The sequence below is a fragment of the Aptenodytes forsteri genome, unplaced genomic scaffold (genome assembly GCF_000699145.1).
Source record: "Aptenodytes forsteri isolate BGI_AS27 unplaced genomic scaffold, ASM69914v1 Scaffold49, whole genome shotgun sequence".
NCBI lineage: Eukaryota > Metazoa > Chordata > Aves > Sphenisciformes > Spheniscidae > Aptenodytes > Aptenodytes forsteri.
The window spans coordinates 3,543,247-3,554,422 of record NW_008795125.1 but is presented as its reverse complement, the minus strand read 5'-3'; positions in this window follow the sequence as shown (position 1 = coordinate 3,554,422).

The following is an 11,176-nucleotide window of genomic DNA, read 5'->3' as shown; positions in this document are numbered from 1 at the left end:
GGAAGTGGTGGAGTCCCCATCCCTGGAGGTATTTAAAAGACGAGTAGATGAGGCGCTTAGGGACATGGTTTAGTGGGCATGGTGGTGTTGGGTTGATGGTTGGACTTGATGATCTTAGAGGTCTTTTCCAACCTTAATGATTCTATGAGTCTATGTTGCACCTGCTACTATAGCTCACTTTTCTCTCTACTGTTTTCAGCCACGAAGAAAATCTCAGAGAATCAGTATCCGACCAAGGATCACAATTCACCGTCTTGGGATTTGAACTTCTTCTTAAGGGAGAAAAGCACGATGCAGGGGCATCACTGGAAGCTTAACTTCAGGCAAACCAGAGAACCTGAAAACATCAGTAGAATTTTGAAAGAAACTGTTAACTGAAGGAAAGCGGAAAAATCTTCACTGGAGACTTTCTATAAACGCTTTTATGGCATAACAGTACGAGCATGTCAAGATGTGGCTTGGCAAACATTTTTGAAAGACCTATTCAGCTCTCAGTCAATGAAAGATTCCTTGCTTCTGACATGGGGTGAACTCACCACGGGGCAGAAGGCCACCACAAAGCAGTATTGATAGCTTGTTTGGAGGCCTTATTAAAAGCACGTCCTTGCGCAGGCTTTCAGCAAAAGGGTAGATTTCATTTTGTGGAAGATAACTGCATCCTTCCATGTTTGTGAGATTTGCAGTACTTTTCTCACACCGTATGGACGTGTACTGCTTTGCCTTTCTGATACGGTGTCATCAGATAAGACAAGACACTCTTGTAAAACACGCACAACAGCAAACATCATCTATGTTGTGGTACAAAGCTTGTGTCTACATTCTGAAGCTAGTAAGTATTTAGCTCTAAAGGCTTTTTAGTGTAGTTGTGGAATAGGCAGAGTTGCAATACAGAATAAAGGACTTAAAACTTACACTAAGAAGACTTAAGAATTCACTCGGAGTACAAACAGCAGCAGCAATGGAGGAGCAGTTCAGAGCACAAAGAAAAAATGAAGCAGTCTTATGAGACAAACTGAAGGAGGCAGATGGCAATTAGGTGTTGGTAAGTTCTCATTAAAAGTGGATGGTTTCCAGACTCAATTAAAAGAAAAATCTTTGAAAAGATCTTTTGGAACAGTAGAGAGGAATAGGAGAAGCATTAAAACCCTTACAAGGCTGCTGTGTATTACAAAAACTTTTCTTTTGTTGTTGTTTGGGAAAAGGGTGAAAAAGTCATATTTGGAATCTGTAGTTCTGTCACATAATAACTCAGATTTCTGATGCTATAAGCTTGCAAAACAGATGTGTTCAAACTAGTAGAAAAAAGGGAATAAAGTGGAAAAATAAAAGTATAACTAGAACATTGTGCTTTGTTTTCTTCCTGTGTGTTAAAAATAATGAACTCATTACAACTTACATTCTTAAACATAACCTACAGTAGGAATCTTAGGAGAAAGCACAGATTTCTTACCTGTAAGACACAGAATAAAAGAATACTTTTGCCTGCTATCTCGGAGAAATAATGCTATGAAAGCCATTAGGCTCAGAGCTCAGTTCCTTACAGCCCTCAGTAGTCATGCCAGTCACACCAGCTCAGGCTACAGTTCCTTGAGTCGCGTGGGTTGAACCAATAGCATCCCCATGGCTGACTGCAGTTCATTCCTGGTCTGCACACCTGCGCTCACAACGTATTCATCGGGGCTGAGTGTGAGTCAGAACTGTGCCCATGTGCACCATGACCTCCAGCAGGTTTTACCAGCGAATGACCACACCAAATGCATCGCACTGCCCCGGCATTGGGGATGAGCATGGCCTCCAGCTACTCTGTGATGCACATGGGGTGGAGTGCAGGCTGACAAGGCTAAAGGCTACCAGCACCTTCCACAAAGGACTGAGGAGGAGAGGGCTGAGCTGTTCCCCGGTCTCTGTTATTTCTGGCAGGCATTTCCATGCAGCTGGGACAACAAACGGTAAGTACACAACTGCTGGGTGTAGTCTCCCTCCCAGAGCCCAAGAGGACAGTCACACCAGCTCCTGCTGGTCAGTAGGAAGCCAAACTGATGGAAAAGTCCACCACGAGGACTGTCAGAGATGTCACTGAAAGAATCTCAAAGGGCACCAGACACTTGTGTTTAGACAGCTGAATTGGTGCTGGAACATCTACACACCGGAGTCACAAACACCACTTGCATTTCTGGGCTTACTGCATGTTTCAGAGCTTCTCCACTGAAATGTGTCAGAGCAGGGCACTTGCAGATGCCTTCACCCAGTTTGGTACGGCACCATAATGTCTGCAAGGGCACTTAAGTAACGTAATGAGCCTGCAGTGCTGTCTGGCACTGCTGTCTTCCAAAATTTCCTTCTTTTTCCCTCTTCTCTTCTCCAAGGCTTCTCAGCAGCTCAGGCAAAGCTACTTGCAAAGATGAGCACAAAATAACTTACAACTTATTTTGTGCTTATCTTTGGGGTGGCTATGCTGGTTTTGGCTGGGACAGAGTTAATTTTCTTCACAGTAGCTAGTATGGGGCTATGTTTTGGATTTGTGCTGGAAACAGTGTTGATAACACAGGGATGTTTTCGTTACTGCTGAGCAGTGCTGACACAGAGTCAAGGCCTTTTCTGCTTCTCACACCACCCCACCAGCGAGTGCTGGGGGTGCACAAGAAGTTGGGAGGGGACACAGACGGGACAGCTGACCCCAACTGACCAAAGGGATGTTCCACACCATATGACATCATGCTTGGCATAGAAAGCTGGGGGAAGAAGAAGGAAGGGGGGGATGTTTGGAGTGATGGCGTTTGTCTTCCCAAGTAACCATTACGCATGATAGAGCCCTGCTTTCCTGGAGATGGCTGAACACCTGCCTGCCGATGGGAAGGAGTGAATGAATTCCTTGTTTTGCTTTGCTTGCGTGCGCAGCTTTTGCTTTACTTATTAAACTGTCTTTATCTCAACCCATGAGTTTTCTCACTTTTACCCTTCTGATTCTCTCCCTCATCCCAGCAGGGGGGAATGAGCGAGTGGCTGCGTGGTACTTAGTTGCCGGCTGGGGTTAAATCACGACAGTGGCAAAATCCAACTTTGCAATGGAATGGGATTTTGGGGTTAACGTAAAATGCTGGGTTAAGGAAGCAAAACGTCAAGGGATTGTGGGAGGTTTTATGGCCATACAGATGGAAATGGAAGAATTTAATGTCCTTCTCTCACTAACATTCCTCCATCTGACTATCAATTCTGCACTGGAGAAACCTCCTCCCCCTATCCCCAAATAGACCATGTTCACCTCCACATAACCATGGGGACAGAGAGAGACAGCAGGCCTCTTTGGCCACAGGGAAGCATGAAAAGGGGCCAGAGAGCTGGAGTGACAGCTCAGAAGAGCCTTGGTGAGCTGGGCTTGTTGCTTCTGCTGGGTGACAGTGAGAAAGGTGCACTTCCCCCAGAAACCAACACCTCTCACATCCCCATTCCCGCCCATGCAGCGGTAGTGCCTAAGCTCAGCATGTAGCTATGTGCTGTTCCCCAAACTGTTCTTTTCTCCTGCTAGGACAGGCAAATAATTATCACAGGGCATTATTTGGGTTATTTAACTACCCTCAGCAGCCTGTTACTTACCCTTGGCCTTGACAGCAAGAGCCATGCACAGCCACTTCAGCCAGTGTGAACAGAGATATCTGTTTTCTTGAGCTGTGGGTCAACTGAACCATGCTAGATATTGCAGTCGGATCTTCTCCTTGCTTCTACCCCAACCTAATCCAAAATAACGCCATTCACTCTCCTAGAACGATGCTTGTGGGTGTGAGAAAGTAGGAATTGAGGACTTGGCACTCCTAAAGCTTGTCTTTATTTGCAATCGTTAGTTTAAGTTAACACATCTGAATGACTTCATTTGTGCTTAGCTTAGTTTTAGCGGAGTGCCGGCATTCAGGGAAACACCACTCCAGCTACTGGAGTGATCTGATTAGCAGTGCTGAGTGATTAGATTAGCAGAGTGGCTGGACAGAGCTGTTAATTACTTGTTGTCATTCCAGCTGATGTATTGCCACTGCACCAGCAGCTCGACCTATGCATTTGCATAGATAAAACCTGTGCATGCTTATATCCCGTTGCTTATTTGTAATTTACAATCTTGCCTCCTGTCAGTGCTTTTAGTCCCTTAGCTTACATGGTAGAGGTCTGTACTAGGCTGTAAGCTCTGTTGTTAGCCTGTACTGGAGATCATTGTATGGTACGGAAAATGTCAGCGAGAGAAACTATTGGTTCTTTGTCATAACTCCAGCGGAGATGTATGTCAGATTCTGTGGGTAATGCTCTTTCTGGAGTGGTGTTTCTTGGCACACAACAGTGCCTCATTGCAGAAATACTATAGTTTTGTGATGCTGTTGCAAATAGCAGTATTTTTCACTCTCTTAAGCTCTGTTGAGTTCCACATTGTGGCAAAAAAAGCTTCCTAGGAAATAACCCTAGTTTTAAGGCTGAAGCTCCAGAGAGGTGGGTGCCCACTTCCTATTTGTGAGCATTTCTGTTCAAGGACAAATGAAAATAAAGCAAGTAGGCAGTGAGTAGGGTTTCTCTTTGTAAACCTAGTCCTCTGTGAGTTACATGTTTAAGCTCACTGGTCATCTGTGCTACTGCTGCTGTCAGGAGAGAGGATGACAAACACCTTCAATGAATGCTGCTTTTCCTCCCCTTGGTGACTTCTAGGAAACGTAGTCTTATTGAGTGCTTGATGCTTTTATAGATAAAGTTCAGTGAGATGAATCCTACCCTTCCTGCTCCCTGCCAAGAGGAAGCAGACCTATGCTGCTGCTCCTCTGCCAAGAAATAGCAGACGTTATGTTTGCCCATATGGAAGCAGTGCTCTGAATCCTTGTGCTTGGAATACATGTGGAATTCCCTTTCTATTAAAAAGCAAAACAAAACAATCTGCTCAGAAATAAGTGGAAGGCTTTTAGGAATTTGGAATAGGTGTTCCTTCCTGGATGCCAGGGACAATTTAATGTTCTGTTGGGTCACTTGTCTCTCTGGGTAGTAAAAGCATGCAAAGTACAAAGGGAAAACATAAAGTAATGCTGTATGAATGATCTCAAAATATAACACTGATGAGGAAAAGTAACATAAGAAAGGGGATAGGGCTGTGATGCTTTGCATTGCTGATGTTTGCATAGTAACAGCATCAAATGCTTCAATACTGGACCTACACCTCCTCTGCGCTGGGAATTTTCACTATATGAGGTATAAGGTAATGAAAAATCAGGGTCATAATATCCCACCAAGTTTCTGAGTCATCTTATTGCACTGCAATAAAAGCACTTTAGAAAATACAAGCCATCTGTGATGTTAAATGCAATTACCTGATTTGCCTTAATAAATGCTCACAAATCACCGCCAACCACTTGAATTTTTCAACACTGTTCTGAGTCATTCATAAGCAGGTAAAGGTCCTCATGCTAAGACACTATCAACGCTGATCATTATCAAGTTATTATTATCTGCAATAACACAATTGCTTCCATCCAAATCCAGCACATAAAAGATTTTTAAAGAGACAGTTTTTTTTTTTAACTCTGACCTTCTGATTACTCCCTGATCACACTAGGTATGTTATTACACTGAAGACTACGCAGTATTGATTATTACTTATAGCTTCACCCTACTGGCACTGAGGAAAGTGACAAACATTACCATTGTTAAAGGTCAAATCCCAAGCTCTATGCTCCAGGTTCCCCATGGCTGGAGCTTCTGTACATCAGGAATTCCCCAGATATGTCCTTTTTTCTATTTGCCCAGTAATTTTGCCCAAGTGTGATAGGGCCACAGTGATTGTCCAAATTAAATATTCTGCTTGTAAGTGCACTGTGCTCAGGATGTCACAGCCCTACTGTCCATACACAGATCATGTTCTAGATGGGCTCTGTACAGATGCATATGTCCCACACTGCACAGGTTCATGTATTTCTCTCTGGGGAGACCCAGAAGAGCTATGATAATGCTATCTAAGACTTTGTTTCTCAGATGTTATTTATACCTGCAACAAAAGCTACCAATATGAATTTAAAATCTATTTTGCATAAGTGTAAATGTTTCTAGCTGCCCATCAGGAAGAGCTGCATGCATGTGTGTTACCCAAATCTGAGCACACTGAGGCTCCCCAATCCAAACATCAGTGCACACACCAATCAGAGTCTAATGTGTGAGTGTATCAGGAGTGGTCTGAATGCTCAGCCAGTAAAAATCAGCATAGAATTGCCAAAATAAGGACCTTACAGAAGCAGCATTGACTTAGCTCCACAGCAAACCAGGATCCAGAGGTGCATGATCCTCAAAACAGCGGAGAAGACAATTGTTGTAACCAGGAGGAATACAGAAACACTGTCCAAGGACGCAGGGATTGTGTTAGGAAAGCCAAAGCCCATCTGGAGATATATCTGGTGAAGGACATGAAGGGCAACAAGAAGAGCTTCTACAGTTATGTCAGCAGCCAATGAAAGACAAGGGAAAATGTGGGCCTGCTGCTGAACGGGGCAGCGGCCCTAGTGACAAAGGAAATGGAAAAAGCCAAGGTACTCAATGCCTTCTTCACTTCATCTTTACTAGTAAGATCAGCCTTCAGGAATGTCAGGCCCCTGAGAGCAGTCGGAAAGTCTGGAGCAAGGAAGACATACCCTTGGTGGATGAGGATCAGGTTAGGGAACATTTAAACAAACTGGACATATATAAACCCACAAGACCTGATGGGTTGCACCCAGCAAGTGCTGAGGGAGTTGGCTGACATAATTCTAAGAAAACTCTCAATTGAAAGCTCATGGTAATTTGGGAAGATTCTTGATGACTGGAACAGAGCAAATGTCACTCTCGCCTTCAAGAAGGGCAAGGAGGATATGGAGAACTACAGACCAGTCAGCCTTGCCTTGACCCTTGTGAAGGTGATGGAGCAACTAATCCTGGAAACCATTTCCCATATTTAGGATGGGAATGCCATTAGAATGGAATCCATGGTAGAATGGATTTACACAGGGGAAATTGTGCCTGACTAACCTGAGAGGCTTCTATGATGAAATGACTGGCTTGATGGACAAGCAAGGCTTTCAACACTGTGTCCCATAACACCTTCTTAGAAAAAATTGATGAAATACAGACTAGATAAGTGGTTGGTGAGGTGGATTGAAAACTGGCTGATATGTTGGGCTCAAAGGGTTGTGATCAGCAGCACAAAGTCCATTTGGAAGCCAGACACTAGTGGTATACTCCAGGGGTCGATACTGGAGCCAATACTGTTCTGTCATCTTCATTAATGACCCACTGGGATGATAGGACAGTGTGCACCCTCAGCAAGTGTGCTGATAATACAAAACTGGGAGGAGTGGATGATATACTGGATGGTTGTGCTGCCATTCAGAGGAACCTGGACAGGCTGGAGAACATGGAGATACTGGAGTATGTCCATCAAACGGCCATGAAGACGATTAAGGAATTGCAGTATCTCTCATATAAGGAGAGGCTGAGAGGGCTCGGCCTGTTCAGCTTGTAGAAGAAAAGGCTTGGGGGGATCTCATCAATGTGTATAAATACCTGATGAGGGGGAGTAAAGAAGATGGAGCCAGACTCTTCTCAGCAGTGCCCAGTGAAAAGAAACGAGGCAATGGCCACAAACTGAAATACAGGAAATTCCATTCAGGTAGAAGAAACTGTGAGGAATGATCAAACACTGGAGCAGGTTGCGCAGAGAGGCTGTGGAGTCTCCACCCTTGGCAATATTCAAACCTCACTGGACATGAGCCTGAGCAACCTGCTCTAGTTGCCCCTGCTCTGAGCAGGGGGTTGGACTAGATGATCTCCAGAGCTACCTTCCAGCCCCAATGATTCTGTGATTCTGTGATAGCTGGTTACGGAGAGCATTGAATTGTTCCAGCCCACATCAAGTTGCAGTTCAGCAAATAATAGCAGAAGTTAGGATTGTTTAAACAAGTTACCCAACTGTTTGCCAACTGGTCACATGGACCTGCTATGGTAGCCTGTTTCTGGACCTGCTGTGGTAGACTGTTTCTCTAGCTCTGTTTACATATACATCCTCTATTAGGTATGGCTCTTTCATTTTCTATGAGGAAGGCTTATGCTGTAAGGCTCAGTGATTCACACTCTCCAATCAAGATCAAGGAGGGCACTCAATGCTTTACTTTTCTCTGAAGGGACCCAAGCATTTTTCAGGAAACCATAAATCTCATTAACTGCTCTCAGATCTCCAGTACAAACTCATCTGAGGCTATCACTGAAACAGCCAAGTTCTGCATTGGTGACACTGCCCTCACCTGCTTGTTCCCACCTCATACTGCCCAATTCCTTGAGCTGCTATGTGCGTTTGGGCAGTCACCAGTGAATGAACGCAGGTAACTGATGGGGGTAACACTCAACAGGCTTTGTGCCAGGTTAGTTTTCAGTACAAAGGAAGGCTGTTTGAGGCTAATGATAGCAGTAGAGAGCATAACGGTAAACCACTGCTTTAGATTAGATAGCAGTGCTAGCCCAGGGTAGCTAAAAGTGTTCATAAGATCACAGGATGATTCAGGGTGGAAGGGACCTCAGGAGGTCTCTAGCCCAACTTCCTGCTCCAAGCAGGGTTAGGTGTGAGATCAGAACAGGTTGCTCAGGGCTTCATCCAGTTGGGGCTTGGAAATCTCCAAGGATGGTGACTGCAAAACCTCTCTGAGCAACCAACCTGCTCCAATCCATGACTGTCCACCTGGTGAAACAGGTTTTCCTTATACCCAGCCCGAACCTCTTTTTTTTCAGTTTATGCCTGATTTCTCCCAACCTCCCACCATGCACCACTGTGAAAAGCCTGACTCAAAAAGTTGTTGTCTAAGGCAGCCACAGCTGTGGTCTATGCATGCTGCCCCACTGCTGATTTTGGATTGTCCTGCTGGGCAAGTTGTCACAAACTTGCTTCAGGAGGAAAATGTGTGGCTTGTCTCCACGTTTGCATAAAATTTCCCTTTAGTTTACCACTAAGCAATGAATGAAATAAACAACTCATCAGATCATTTGATGATGGCAAAAGTCAGTATCAGTCTCTGTGCATGACTTAAGACATAGGTGTTACTGGAGAGTGGAATTAACCTCACACTTATAAGAGGACAGACATTTGTACATACTGCTGTCCACCCCAGACATGTACAGATCATATTAACCCATCTGCTTCCCTTCCCCAGTTTTCCATCATATGAAATAAAACATGATAAGTTCTATGGATCTTCTGAGTATTTTAACACTCAAATTCCATTTTTTTCCTTGCAACTAAGAGCAGAAGACATTGGCTATTTAAGAATGTAATTTTTAATTAAAAAAATAAATCAATTACTGAACAAAGTAAGAGAAAACACCAGAAATTGCAACAGTAATGATAAAATACACCTTGAAGACACCCTGTGATCTTTTCTGAGTCTCCTACAGACCCCCAGATGCACTTCCTGTAGTATTATGGATTATCATGCAAGATATTTTTGACAAGGGAATCCAGTCTGTAAGATAAACAGTACTCTTATACAATAGTATAGACAAAGAATATTAATTATACAATATACTCTTAACAACAGTATTAGACAAAGAATATTAATTATACAATATACTCTTATACAATAGTATAGACAAAGAATATTAATTATACAATTACACTACTACATTATTAAAACCTGCTTTTCAGTGCCTTAATGGCATACTGTTGAAATCATACTACATATATTTTAAACATGTTTGTTTATTATATTTTTGGGCAGACTACAGCCTCCCTGTCTAACAGGTCTTCTGCAGTCATTCTCAGGCCCCAGAAAACTGCTTCTGAATATTAGTGTTTACGCTTTAACACGTAGCGTACCTTGGTTCATTCTGTGTTGGTCGGATTGGATCCACACAAGCATAAGAATCTGTTTCCATGGATCAGAGCATGGGACTTAAGTCTAAACTCGGTTTCTCCCCTTTTCTCAGTATATGCTTAGTTGAGTTATCAAGCACCTTTTTCTCTTAAAATCAAAGCCCTGCAGAGCACTAATAACATAAAGTTTGATACTGAAAAAAAATCAGCAATGTACCCAGCATTTTCTCCCTGTGCCTTTCAGGTATTTGCATGAGACTGAGCAGGTCTTCTCAGGAAATGCCACTTCCTACAGCAAAAAAGAGAATGCATAGAAACTCCCCACCCTCCTCCGCTCACTCCAGATCTGGCACCCAGTATCCCGGAGGCTGTTTTTCCAGCCATGTGGCTGGCTCTGACAAAGGGAGGGGAATTGGATGGGAATTCTCTACTTACCACTTTCACACCTGAATTTCCAGCTACCTCCTACACTGTAGTGTCCATAACATTTCTGCTGAAACGTCCTTGTTTTTCATTACCAAACCAGTGCAGCTTGCAGCCTCGGGTGTGTGCTGAGAGTGTGCCTGAACCACCATACCGCCCTTTCCTCTTCCTCTTCCAGCCCTCAGTACTGGCAGAGATACTGAAGTGGAAAACCCCACTTCTTCCCCATCAACATCAAATCTGTATAGTCCTATGCATGTTCCTTCCACACCTTCCCCCAATCTAAATGCACTAATCATTGGTTACCTCTGAAAAAATCCACCCATTTCCATGTACTGATATCCAGCAATACGCAAGCTAATGCGAGAGTCCAGACACTGAATTGTTAGGCAGGTGGGATGGTCCTGTGATAGAGCTATTTCTGTCACACTTGAGTTTGATGACAAACCTGGAATGGTTTTAATCTCACCATCACAGCCTAGGGCCATTCAGCTAAGCAAATCACAGCCAAAAATGTTCAGTCATGGCTGTGATGCTGTTCACCGCCGGAGACACTTAGTGCCTGACTTGAGGTCAATGATTTTCAGATGTTTCTTCCACTGTCCTTGAAAGATGGCTCTGTGCATGTGTTTGGGCACCCAAAATAATTAATCATTCAGCTAAGCAAATCACAGCCAAAAATGTTCAGTCATGGCTGTGATGCTGTTCACCGCCGGAGACACTTAGTGCCTGACTTGAGGTCAATGATTTTCAGATGTTTCTTCCACTGTCCTTGAAAGATGGCTCTGTGCATGTGTTTGGGCACCCAAAATAATTAATCATGTGTCCTAGTTTCGGCAGGGATAGAGTTAATTTCCTTTCTAGTAGCTGGTACAGTGTTTTGGATTTAGGATGAGAACAAAGTTG